The sequence below is a fragment of the Lepidochelys kempii genome, chromosome 12 (genome assembly GCF_965140285.1).
Source record: "Lepidochelys kempii isolate rLepKem1 chromosome 12, rLepKem1.hap1, whole genome shotgun sequence".
NCBI classification, from domain to species: Eukaryota; Metazoa; Chordata; order Testudines; family Cheloniidae; genus Lepidochelys; species Lepidochelys kempii.
This window is the reverse complement of record NC_136391.1, coordinates 24,422,789-24,435,928: the sequence shown is the minus strand read 5'-3', so window position 1 is coordinate 24,435,928 and position 13,140 is coordinate 24,422,789. Positions and strand designations below refer to the sequence as shown.

The 13,140-nt window shown below is 42.9% G+C and overlaps 1 long non-coding RNA gene across 1 annotated transcript in view; it reads left to right on the top strand.

The window, feature by feature from the left end:
• Positions 1 to 452, top strand: part of LOC140896296 (uncharacterized) — a 33,448-nt gene extending 32,996 nt beyond the window's left edge. Inside the window, exon 3 of the long non-coding RNA XR_012154507.1 lies at positions 95 to 452. This is a non-coding gene — a long non-coding RNA (uncharacterized LOC140896296). The remainder of the gene's footprint in view (positions 1 to 94) is intronic.
• The last annotated feature ends 12,688 nt before the right edge of the window (positions 453 to 13,140 follow it).

Here is a 13,140-nt window from a genome sequence, read left to right as displayed (position 1 = left end):
ACCATTCAAGGTAAAGTGTAACAAAATCATTCAGCAGAGAGCGTGGGGGGGAAAGAATGTGCAGGTTTCTCATGGATTTTCTTCTCTCCAACAGATGAATTAATGTCAAGGAGCTGGCCCTGTCCATCCACTTTAGACGGTTTGTTTGTTCCCATGCAGCGCACCTTGAGTTCCACAATGCAAAGAAGGCATGTGATCTTTGACAGGCTGTTTGGAGTCAGAAGAAACATATGCATATTAGGCCATTGCTCACACTGGATCTGATCCAGCACCTCTTTAAATCAATGGCAAAACTCCCATTGACTTCAATAGTGCAGTATCAGGACCACTAGTCCTGTTTCTTAGCATGGAGAATATTATCGAACCTAATAGGATGTGTAACTTGGCATCTCTGATTCTGGGCCTCCATTTCTTTCCACAGTCATGAAATCTCTGTATATATCATGCATAAGCAATAAACTTTAAATTAGATGCATGTGGTTTGAATGTGACTTGCAATATCTGATGTATTCTATTATGAATCAAATCCAGTATTATATAACATTAATCATATAACAAAAGATTAACTCTATGCAAACAATGCTTTGCAGTCTACAGCGTACTGGCCCAAATCATTATTATTATTTTTATTATGTTATTATATTTATTTTATGATATATTATTATTTATTTGTATTGTGGTAGGGACTAGGAGCTCCAATCTTGGACCAGGATCCCATTGTGCTAGGTGCTGTGCAAACACAGTAAAATCAGACAATCCTCACCCCAAAGAGTTTAGTCTCACTGAAAGTTCATCATGTGCCTTTTTATTTGAGCACTTGTACATGATCTGTATATTCAGTATGGCATAGTTCTGTGTGAGTAACTAAAGAAATCATTAGCCAGCTGTAAGTGTAAAATGTTGTTAATTCCATTAGTTTTTCTGCTTAGAAGGAATCTCGTCAAGCTAGCCTGGTGGTGCAGTGGCAACACGTCACTGCCACATGGCAGGATGGAGAGCCAGGTGATGCTCAGGAGCAACCCCTCTAACCAATATGCAGGAGCTGCACTCAAAGTCCTATAGGGAGTTGTGTGCATCTCCTCAGCTGGAAGGGAATCCTCACACTGTAATGCTCTGAGAGCTGGAGGGAGGGACTAAAGAAGAGGAAATTGGGATCCTACATGACAGATCTAATTAATTCAACCTAAAAATTTCAGTGGAATTTACCTAGTCGGATCAAGCAGTTTCATGGAGTTATTTCATCTAGCTTCTCAAATGTAATACCTGTCCTTCTCAGTGGTTAGCTATGGCGGATGGAACTCTGGCACCGTATCATCCCAGGAGTCATGTACATGCTGAGAAGCAAACAAGTATCGAACAATGGCTTTGTGCCCAAAACATGTCAAAAAGTAGATGTGTATCTTCCTTTGCATTGATTGAGTAGCTAGAAAGCTTGGCGTTGTTCTCATGGAAGTGGATTGGAGTCTTGCCACTGACATCAATGGGAGCAGAACTGGTCTCCCAGTATCAAGAAGCTGGCCCTTGATGCCTGCACTGTCTGTATTTTCTGGGCGGCAGAGGTTATTTTTCATTTTACCAATCTACAGAGACTGACACGACATGGCTTTCCCTAGTTTTAGCTTTATCCACTATTTCTAGTCACTTGATTAGTTTTATTGGATTAATTTCTTATTCAAATAGTTAGGATCTTGGGTGCAGACAGCATGGCAAAGGAACCTTTTCTGACAGCAATTTACGAGTGACTGTAAAACACAGATTAGTCCTTCTCATTCTCTGCTCAGGGACTCTGCATTTTCTAATCATTCATGTGACATAGTTAAGATGGAAGCTAAACCTGCACTCCTACTTAGTCAAAACTCCCACACAAGACTGTGGGCGTTTTGCTGAATAATGACCACAGAAAAGTTTCAGAATATTTTTATAGCTTCTCCCACCCAGTTCTCCTATCCATACGTCTTAGTGCATGTGGCGGTGTAAGAAAACAGTTAAAGCTTGGGCTACCATTATGTATTGGGCCTTTTTCATGATTTACAGCAAGGTATATGACGTCCCCCAGGAAGAGGAAATGGCACTGATAAATGTTGGACTAACCAATAGCTGTTATACTGGGGTTTAGAACAGGAACAGAATCCAGCTGTTTGTAGATAGGAAATGTGATCTAGTGGCTTTTTTTAGTTGTTTTCACACTTATGTTGATTCACCAGGCCAGTTAAACCGTTAGCAACAGATTCCTATCTGAAACTAATATTTTTATAGGTCACAAATTCAGAGCTGGAAATCAGCCTCTGTACATTCCATGAAGTGGTATTAGCAGAATTCTTTGGGCAAATCCTTCATGCTTTATTGTCCTGCGTAATTCCATGGACTTAATTGGAACTCATGTCTGCATAAGGAGACCAGGACTGGTTTTTATACCAACAGTTCCTTGACTTATTTTACTACTGGATACTGAATGGGCCCAGTCCCATGCCTACTGAGATTGTGTCACTGACTACAATAGGAGCATGACATGACCCCCATATACAGTGATTCTCAAATCTCCGTTGTATTATTAGGCATGTGAAAAATATTTACAACATTTCTGTTAGAATACATGAAAGACTGAAATAAATCCAGTGGCAACATTTATTATAAAAAGTCAGTATGTGATGACCACATAATAATGCAGAGCTCTGACTTTAAATTAACGTGCAGGTAATGTAAATTAAAAAAAAAAAGCTTTAAGCATATTTTATGTTTGCATTGTGGGCAATGCTACTTGCAAATATGAAAGTAAAAATTCTCTGTGTTAGTAAACCCAGGATTTAAAAAAAAAATAGATAAAGCCATTGTTAAGGCAAATCTTCTGTGTGTCTTTTATGTGTCCTGGACTATGGTATGTATGGTACTGTATGTGTTACTTTTTTAATCTACTTTATGTAATTTATTCTGATAGCATTTGAAAAAAGTTGATTTATAATTTTTTTCTCTTATCTATCAGATTAATTTACTCTTTTTCAGATTAATTATTTGTCCCTAGCTGTTTTCCTTAGTGTTTTAAATGGTGACAAATATTTTCTGTAATAGCTGATACCTACATATTTGATCAATGTCTCACCATATTCTCCAATGTACATCATTGACTTATACACACATACATTGTTTACTGTATCCATCCACTGGATTAAATTTATTGTAAACATTTCAGTATTCAATGGAATAAGGATTCAAATAATGAAAATATTATAGGTCTTACCTGGATGCATATTGGAAGTTTTATTTATTTGTTAATAACTGGATAACAGCTTTTTAAAATTACATATTTAATGCCCTAAGGGCCTGCCCTAAGATTATTGGGGTTAATGGGAATCCTTCACAGGGCTTTGAATTAGAATGTTGGTAATTCCAAGATAGTGGCCCTAGAACAGGGGTGGCCTGAGGGCCACACTGGGTTTCTGAAACTGTATGGAGGGAAGGCCTCCCCAAACAGCCTGGCCCCCAACCCCTATCCACCCCCACCCACTTCCTGCCCCCTCACTGCCCCCTCAGAACCTCTGACACATCCAACCCCCCCTGCTCCTTGTCCCCTGATTGCCCCCTCCCGGGGTCCCCCACCCCCTATCAAATCCCCCCTGCTCCCTGTCCCCTGACTGCCCTGCCTCCTATCCACACCCTCGCCCCCTGACAGGCCCCCCAGGACTCCCATGCCTATCCAACCCCCCCACTCCCCGCCCTCTTACCATGCCACTCAGAGCACCAGGACTGGCAGCCGCGCTGCCTGGCCAGAGCCAGCCACGCCACCACGCAGTCTAGAGGACCGGTGCAGGCTGGCGGCTCTCGCAGCCCCGCCGCCCAGAGCGCTGGTGGCAAGGCGAGCTGAGGTTCTGGGAGAGGCGGGACAGCAAGGGAGGGGCTGGGGGCTAGCCTACCCGGCCAGGAGCTCAAGGGCTAGGTAGGACGGTCCCATGGGCTGGATGTGGCTCGTGGCTCGTAGTTTGCCCACCTCTGCCCTAGAAGGACATTAACTTGTATTTCATCTTTCCCCCTCAGCTGTGCTGCTTTCTTATAGAAAGTGAAAGTACCGATGCTGTCTTTCAGCAAGTCTACTTTCCCTTTGATACATCATACAGTTTCCATGATGTAATCTAAATCAGTGTCTCCAATCTGTCATGATTTAGCAGAAGTTCTTGCTTGATCCCAGGCAGGCTAAAAGCACAGTACATAGAAATAGTTACAACAACAGCACTGAAATGCTGAGCAAATGAGCACACCAAGAATCCCATCTTATTCCAGAATTGGCATGTCCAGTGCTGCCACATCATGTGTGCCAATTTAGACATACGGTGAAACCCAAATTTGTAGCATCCTAAATAAGAATGTGAGAGAATATTTGTGTTTGGAGGACAGTGAGACAGAGAGTGAGAGAGAGCAAGGGAAAAGAGAAGGTGAATGGGGACAGAGGGAGGACTCTGGGGCAAAGAGAGACAAGTGAGGCATTTAGGGCTTGATCCGGCTCCCATTGAAGCCAGTGGTAAAACTCCCATTGACTTTAATGGGATCAGGACCAACTCTTTAGAGAAAGAGCACACTAGGTAGAGAGAGAATGGGGCATGATCAGCGGGAGAGAGAGATGCCAAAGACTACTGCTGGAGGGTCCAACGCTAGGAGAGCTGTCCAGCCAAATCCAGGAAATGAGCTTTATTTTTTCTATTTTATGCTATATGATATCATGAATTTATTTGGAAAAGCACATTTTTGCTGAAGTCTGAGTCATTTCCCATGAAAAGCAAAGTGCTCTTGTTGGAGAATTGCTGGGGTTTGTGAAATAGGAGAACAATCTGAAAAGTTTCAGAATATTTTTGAGCACAGGAGACCTTTTCCCCCACATTTCTCCCATCCCAAGGGGCAATAATTCCCAATGCATATGGTGAGGAACTGTGAAAGGAAACAATTAAAGCTTGGGCTTCTGATACATATTGGGCACTGTCACATGATTTATAATAATACATATAAAGTCCCATAGGATAAGGAAATAGCATTATTAAATGTTGGACCAGTCAGTAGCTGTTGCACTAGGACTTAATGCAAAACTGGGAAATAAATTCTGACAAAAATCCTGTTAGTTACAACCTGATTGCCATGAAGAACCCATGGGGTTGAAGTTTCAAAAACAACCTCTAATTTTGCAGTCTCACAACTGCAGATTTGTGCCTGTAAACATTTGTGAGGTCATATGATAGAATTCTTGTAGCTGCATTTGTGTGGCTAATTAGGACATATCATTTAATATGAAAATGGTTTTTGCAGGCAAAAAACCCAGGTCTTTGCATAGTCAGTTGCATTTATTGTGCATACAAATTAAGCACTTAGTTGCACCTGCAGTTTTGAATGCAAATTTGCACATGCACAGGTCTTAAACATTCCCTATGATTTGTACATACAAACAATGTTTTTTCGCTAAATCATGCATTGTAATTTGTAGCTCATAGAGCAAGCTTGCATATTATATTCACTGGCCTGCTTTCATTATATTCAGCTGCAATGCATGAAACCTGCAGGCCTGTATCCGGTAATATATTAGCTGAAGCATAAATTAACATAAGTGTGGTTAAGTAGGCCGTGACCCTTGGCATAGATTAACAGTTGCCTTTAGATTTTGAGAACTAAGAAGAGTTTGCTCAATGGTTGGAGTTAGACTGTTCCAGTAAGTGCTACCACAAGGGACATGGAAGTAATAACTGCTAATATGCTTAAGCAAGGGGTGACGGGTATGATCATGAGCTGAAATGGTAGTTACACATATTAATATACTCACCTGTAGAAGAAGGGCACCTCAATATTAGTAGGATGAGGAAATAAAAATAAGGGAAAGGGGGAAAACCCCTATATTAGGTATAGTGGCCTGGGATAAGAACCTGTCTACCCTCAAAGTGATAACTGGGAATTCTTAATAAAATTAATACATGATCTATAGATCAGACTACAAATTTGATTCTAGGGCCAAATGTTCAGAAGAGTCTCAAACCAAAACTCTGATTTTTATACCCACAATTTTGGAGACCAAATGGAAAGGCTGAACCAAAGATCCATTAAAAATTTAATCTACAGATTTTATATGTCACTATCTGAACTCTTTCTCAAACTCTGTTAGTGCATAACCAGCTGGCAGTTATATTTCCCAAACTTATTTTATGTATATAGACTGTAAAAAATGGCTGGAAAGACTAAATGTCACATTTCCAAATCTGTCAGCTTTTTAGAAGAACCTTGTACTTTATATTAAATGTGCACTTCAGTTTTCTTTAAGAAGTTACTTCAGTATATTTGAGGATGCGGGTCAGTCCAGGGATTGGAAATGGAATGTAGAACCTTTCCCTTCTGGGACATGGATTCAAATCTAGCCCAGGTCACTAGTAACTGAAAGATGTCACTGTCTGGTGGTTGCTGAATGGCCTGTCTAATTATTGTAGCTGTTATTAGTGTTATAATACCAGTCAGCACAGTACCTGGGTGTTGTCTTATGTGAAATGGTATTCTCAGTCCACTTCTCAGTGGAAAAGTATCCACATAACCAAAACCACTATCATACTTGACACTAATTGGCACCGTTATTAAAACAATCTCAGGGGAGAGACCGAAACACTGTTGAGACAGGTGCGTGAAGTCATATTGCCAAAAGTTGAGACAGGATCCCCCCACCCCACCCCCAAAATCAGATTGGATTAAAGATCTAGAGATTTTTTAAAAAAACACACGATAAATGTCAGGTTCTTTTTCTTTGCCTTCTTGTATTTGAGCCTTAGGGTGCTGTGATGGGGTGTTTACCCCCACACAATTGCTGAAAAGGTTAATGTGATACCTGGTGTCATAAATATAAAGGGAAGGGTAAACCCCTTTGAAATCCCTCCTGGCCAGGGGAAAGCTCCTCTCACCTGTAAAGGGTTAAGAAGCTAAAGGTAACCTCGCTGGCACCTGACCAAAATGACCAATGAGGAGACAAGATACTTTCAAAAGCTGGGAGGAGGGAGAGAAACAAAGGGTCTGTGTCTGTCTGTAGTCGTCTTGGCCGGGGACAGAACAGGAATGGAGTCTTAGAACTTTTAGTAAGTAATCTAGCTAGGTATGTGTTAGATTATGATTTCTTTAAATGGCTGAGAAAAGAATTGTGCTGAATAGAATAACTATTTCTGTCTGTGTATCTTTTTTGTAACTTAAGGTTTTGCCTAGAGGGGTTCTCTATGTTTTTGAATCTAATTACCCTGTAAGATATATACCATCCTGATTTTACAGGGGGGATTTCTTTATTTCTATTTACTTCTATTTTTTATTAAAAGTCTTCTTGTAAAACACTGAATGCTTTTTCATTGTTCTCAGATCCAAGGGTTGGGTTTGTGGTCACCTATGCAAATTGGTGAGGCTTTTTATCCAACATTTCCCAGGAAAGGGGGGGGTGCAAGTGTTGGGAGGATTGTTCATTGTTCTTAAGATCCAAGGGTCTGGGTCTGTAGTCACCTAGACAAATTGGTGAGGCTTTTTACCAAACCTTGTCCAGGAAGTGGGGTGCAAGGTTTTGGGAAGTATTTTGGGGGGAAGGACGCGTCCAAACAGCTCTTCCCCAGTAACCAGTATTAGTTTGGTGGTGGTAGCGGCCTGTCCAAGGTGTAATATTTTGTACCTTGGGGAAGTTTTGACCTAAGCTGCTAAAGATAAGCTTAGGAGGTTTTTCATGCAGGTCCCCACATCTGTACCCTAGAGTTCAGAGTGGGGGAGGAACCTTGACACCTGGTGTCACCTGAAGGGTGGCCAGGCCAAATTAAAGATGAAGTCCAGCTGGGGAGGAGCTGGATAGCTTTTGTAAAGAGAGGAAACCCAGAGCAGAAGAGGCAGGGAAAGAACTCTGCAGTCCCTCTCTAAGGGTATGGCTACATTTAAACCACTACAGCAGCACAGCTGCAGGGCTTCAGTGAAGATACCACCTACGCTGATGGGAGGGATTCTCTCATCAAGAAGCAGTAGCTAGGTCGACAGAAGTATTCTTCTATTGACCTAGCACGGTCTACACTAGGGCTTAGGTCAGTATAGCTACTTCTCTTTGGGGTGTGGACTTTTCACACCCCTGAGAGACACAGCTATGCCATGTAAGTTCCCAGTGTAGACCAGCCCTGAGTAGTAGGATTAGGTGCTGGAACTAGCGGTGTTGGGTCCCCCTGCCTTGAAGTGGTTTCCATAATATGCTGGGTTTACAGATTGGTTCAACGGCTCTCAGCACCTGCGCTATAAAAATTGTTCCAGCATCCCTGGCAGTAGGTAGTGGAACATGGAGAAATACAGAGAAGCCTCTGGGGTGGAGGATGCCCTGGTGCTGCGCCTGGACAAAAGAACAGGATCTGGCCCTCTAGGGAAGAAATCCAGGAAGGCATTCAATCAAAAAGGGACAACAGAAGGGAGTTTATACCTGGGGAAGGGCCCTGAGGGGAGAGGGCAGTAGCAGTGAAGGTGATTCCTGGAGTAGGCTTGAGAGAGGGCCAGCCAACAGGCAGATGGCTGTAGGGGTAAATGGGGTAGAGGATCCGGAATAGAGGCCAGACTCCCGGGAATTCTTGAGAGTCAGAGTTCTGCAAGAGAACAGAGACTTGGGGGAGGACCCATTACAGATTAAAAGTTAAACCCAAGGGAGCTTTTGTCGTGGATTCTATTCTGCTTTTGAGTTTGGTTGAAAGACTCCAGGGAGAAGCCCTGACTAGCCTGACAGAAGAGTGGAATGGAAGAGGACCCCAGGAGGGTAAGAAGCTGTGTCAATGACCAGTGTCAAATGGGACACTATCCACGTGGGATGTTTATATCCTGTAAAGGAAAAGACTTTAAAGTGACGTGGCCAGAGGGCTGAGTCACAAGAAGAGAGGCCACTGCAGAGCCGGTGTGTCTGTCAGCAGGGGTGATAGAAAAGGAAAGAGCTGCTATGCCATGACCAGCCAGGAAGGGGTATGCCACCAGTGAGTCCACACTTCCACAGGTGCACATGAGTAACATTGTCAAGCTTTTCTCTAGCACCATGAGGGCTACAAACTTCCTTTTTTAAAAGAAGTTGAAATTCTCACATAAGTATTAGTTTTCAGGAGCTGGGTTTTAAGTAAAATATCAGATATTGCAAGAATCTTGATCAAATCACATCTGTGTTTGTACAGCATCTAGCACAATGGGGTCCTGGGCCATGACTAAGGCTCTTACCAAATAGTAAATCCTAACAGTAAGAGTTGGTGACACTGCTGAAGGCTCAACTGTTATCTCATTCCTATAGGCTGCCCCTCCAGGTCAGGGCTGATGTATATGATCTGGGTAGTGCAGAGCCACTTGCCCTCCTGATGCCCACGTTGTGGATAACTAGAGGCCCTCAGTCTGCAGTAGGATCAATCTGGTGCCATTCATCAGACCTGAATTCACCCCAATACAATATACAATAAAACTTCTTTAGGAAAGTCAGCAGTGGGCTTCTAATTCTTTTCTTGTTTAGCATTTTATATTATTTCATGGCAGCAAGTGACAGTGTATATGTGTCAGACATGATCCACTGTACCACGAGCCGGTAATAAGCCTGGGCTACCTTAACTGTTAAAGAATGACTCTGCTGTTTCTGCATAGATTTCAGTTTCAGCAGAATATGTTTTTCCGCTATGCTGACAGCTTTTCCCACCCACGTATTGTAAAGTGGCTGTGTGCCACAATGAGATATTTCAAGAGTTTCGATTTTAATGGGTGGTGTAAATGTTGTTTGCGCAAAGTTGCATGTGGGGCCCCCACAAGTCTGATCTGCGCTTGTCAGGAGGATTTGAAAATCCCATTTTGAGGATGGGGCGCAGGGTTATTCTAAGCTGTCGTCACATCTTTTTTTCATTACAGTGAAGGCCACTCAATACTGCACTGTGTCCACCTGTCTACTGCAAGGATATACTGTAATCACACTGAAATCCCCCCAAAACAGTTGACATTGTTTTTATTGTGGAACTATTTTATTCATTCACATACGTAGCATGTAGTGCTCCTTTCTTACAGCTCTCAGTGTAAGGTATTACAAAACAATCCTGATGTAGAAATGGGTGCAGAAAGACTCACAGAGAATGTAATCTAATAAAATATAGTGGTTTCCTCACCTGTCGGACACAATGCAATATGCAGTGAGTTATTGTATCCAGTTGAAGATGAGATTGTCTGGTGTGTGCTTGCAATATTTCAGTGCACAGAGCTACTGCTACTGCTTGCTAACACATACAACCTGCTTTGTGCAAATGCACAGTTAATTTGTCAGTCCTTTATGCAAGATTATAATCCATATTGTAGTCTCTGACTATTCCAGATCAGAGCAAAAAATTCATTTTGCTCTGAATCAGCCATGGAAATCCAAAGAAGGATTAGGCTCTTAAGGAAATGAACAAGCCAGAGTTGTGTTTTGTGTTACATTTACACAGACAAACACGACACTGAAGTTCAGTGTTTTGCTCTGTTGTGAGAACTGTGCTATGCCACAAATGCTGAAGCAGCAAAGTCCTTTGCTGGAGTATCAGGCGCCTCACCACACCATTTGACCGGAGAAGAGCCTAAATCTGAATAAGTCATGCTGGTAAGTTTAGTAACCAATAACCACTCTGTAACAGATTGCTATTGTAGAGCAGGCAAGGACATTGCTTCTCTTGACTCAATGTCAACTAAGGAAGCAGTAATTTATTTCTGATGGTGACAGCCGCTACACGGCTTTCTTTGTTATTTGGATGTGGGGGGTTTGTTTTTTTGGCTTTTATGAAGTTATTGCCAAAGCAAGATATGATACAAAATAAGAGCACAGATCAGGCATGAAAGCAGCGCTGCCCTCTGGGTGCTCTCTGAGAGGAAAGAAACTAAGCCACTGAAATTCAACCACCTCCATCTAAGCCAGGGCCCACAAATCTCCATGGCCTGTATTGGGACCAGAAGCTGACAGATCTAAGAGTATCAACCCTCAGCCAGTGGAGCAAGCTCAGTCTTCATGGTGCACTCAGGCTGAAAGCTAGCTTGCAAGGAGTCCAGGAAATCAGTGCCTTCAGCAGCCTTGCACCCACAACAGCAGCTCTGAATTTGGTCCTGCATGTTGATCGTATTTTTTGCTTCTGTTACAACTGGGCAACATATTTTCTTATGGTTTTATTAGCTGGGGTTGAGAAGAGGGGAAAAGCAACCATTTTCTACAGTTCTGAGCCCAAACCAGGCAAAGCTCAGCAGTTTGGGCTGCTTTGGGGGATTTGTGAACCCAAAAGTGAAATTCAGTGGCTGAGAAACCCATGGGAACCAAAAGGATCAGGAGGTTTGCATGGATCCCCTGTAGGCTAGAGCTGCTGAGTCTAACACAGCAATAGCAAAAAACAAAGACCCAGATAAAGGTATTTAGGTGCCTAACTCCCATTGAAATCATTGATCCAATGGGAGTTAAGGGGCTAAATACTTTTCATGATCTGGGCCAAAGTGTCGCTGAAAAAAATTCTGTTGAGAGACAAGCATGGGCATTTCCATCCAATATCTAATTCACTAGCTACAAGGAGTTCCAGACAGCAGATGCTTGTCCTGGGTACTTCAGAACATTAGGTTTGTTTTCCATTTAATCCATTTTGAAAGTGTCGCCTTACTTCAAATTGCTGAGTCTTCAAACTCCCCAAATGTCATTTTAGTCAAATCACCCTATCTCATTGACCAGAACGTTCAAATCTGAGTGCCAAAAGTTACGTTCCTAAATCCATTTTCAGACCCCCAAATGTCAGTGGCTGAACACCCACGAATCTCACTGAAGCCAATGGGAGCTACATGTGCTCGGCACCTCTGACAAATAAGCCACTTTTGTTTAGAGGCCTAAATATGGATTTAGGTGCTTAACTTTAGGCACTGAGGTTTGCAGGTTTTGCAAACCTTTTATTTATAGGTTGCTCCAAGCCACAAAGCCAGATTGAGAACCATGTTTTTTCAAGTGAGGGAGGTTCAGAGCAGAGGTGGGATTCCAGTCCAGACCCATTTGTGTCTGGTGTGACATGATACTTTACAATGTTGTAATGAGGTCAAAATGAGCTGAGCTGAGCTGTTACTTAGTATACAGGGCAGCTTGCTACTGGATTTACAATAGCACCAATGGCATTGTGGTGCGGGCCCACACTCAGAAGGAGCCCTGGGGCCCGGATCGTAGCCCCGTCCCCACTCAATCTCTTCCCCCTGAGGCCCTGCCGGCCACTCGCTCCTCTCTGCCCCCTATCCCCTGTGCAAGTGGTGGGCGGGGCCTCAGGGGGAAGAGGCCACGTGAGGGTGGGGCCTCAGGGCAGAGCTTGGAGCAGGGCCACAGTCCTGGCATTGTGGCAGCTTTATAAAGCTGGTCTTACAGGTTAGTGCTGGCTTTTTTAATGTGGCTGTCCTCACAAAGAATGGCCCCAAATGTATGAGAACCAGGTGATTGGGCCAGATTCTGCTGCCACTGTACCAAAGTGGAAGTTTTGCCATTGACTTGGAAAGGGAGCACGAGGGATCCCATAACAAAGAGCAGAAAACAATAGCATGTCTATCCTTTTCACCAACTTCCTGCCTATGCTACTTCTCTACAAACGATTAGCACAAGGCATATTTTACACGGCTACCATCTTCTGCTATTTCTATTTGTAGCAAGTTGCTAGACTGTCACGTCCAGACCAATCCAAAAACCTTCTGAAACTCCCCTGCACTAGCAGCCATGTGAAAGCAGATCTCTGCAGTGGCTGCGTGGCACCAACAGCAAGGATTTAACTTTAGCCTTTTGAGACCCACAAAACCTGAGAATGGAAATGTCAGCTGCCAACAGGAGGAGCTTGCAGCAATTGTATTGCACTGCGTGTTCCCTGAGACAAGCGTTCACGGAAAATATACTACGTGGCTCTCCCGGCCATTCGTCTGAAACTTGCACTTTTATTGCTTTGTTGATAGTTTATTTTCCTGTTATTATTGTTGTAAGGCAGCATCTAAGGCCATAAAGAGCAATGCATCTTCAAAATGAAGGAACAGAATTTATTCAGTGCTCTTAACGGATGTTTTACTACAGAGTGAAAAATGTCAAGTCAATTTTTCTCCCCTTCGTTGCAGGGAGGAAAAAAAGCAACTTTTAAAAATGCCCATTCCAATCAG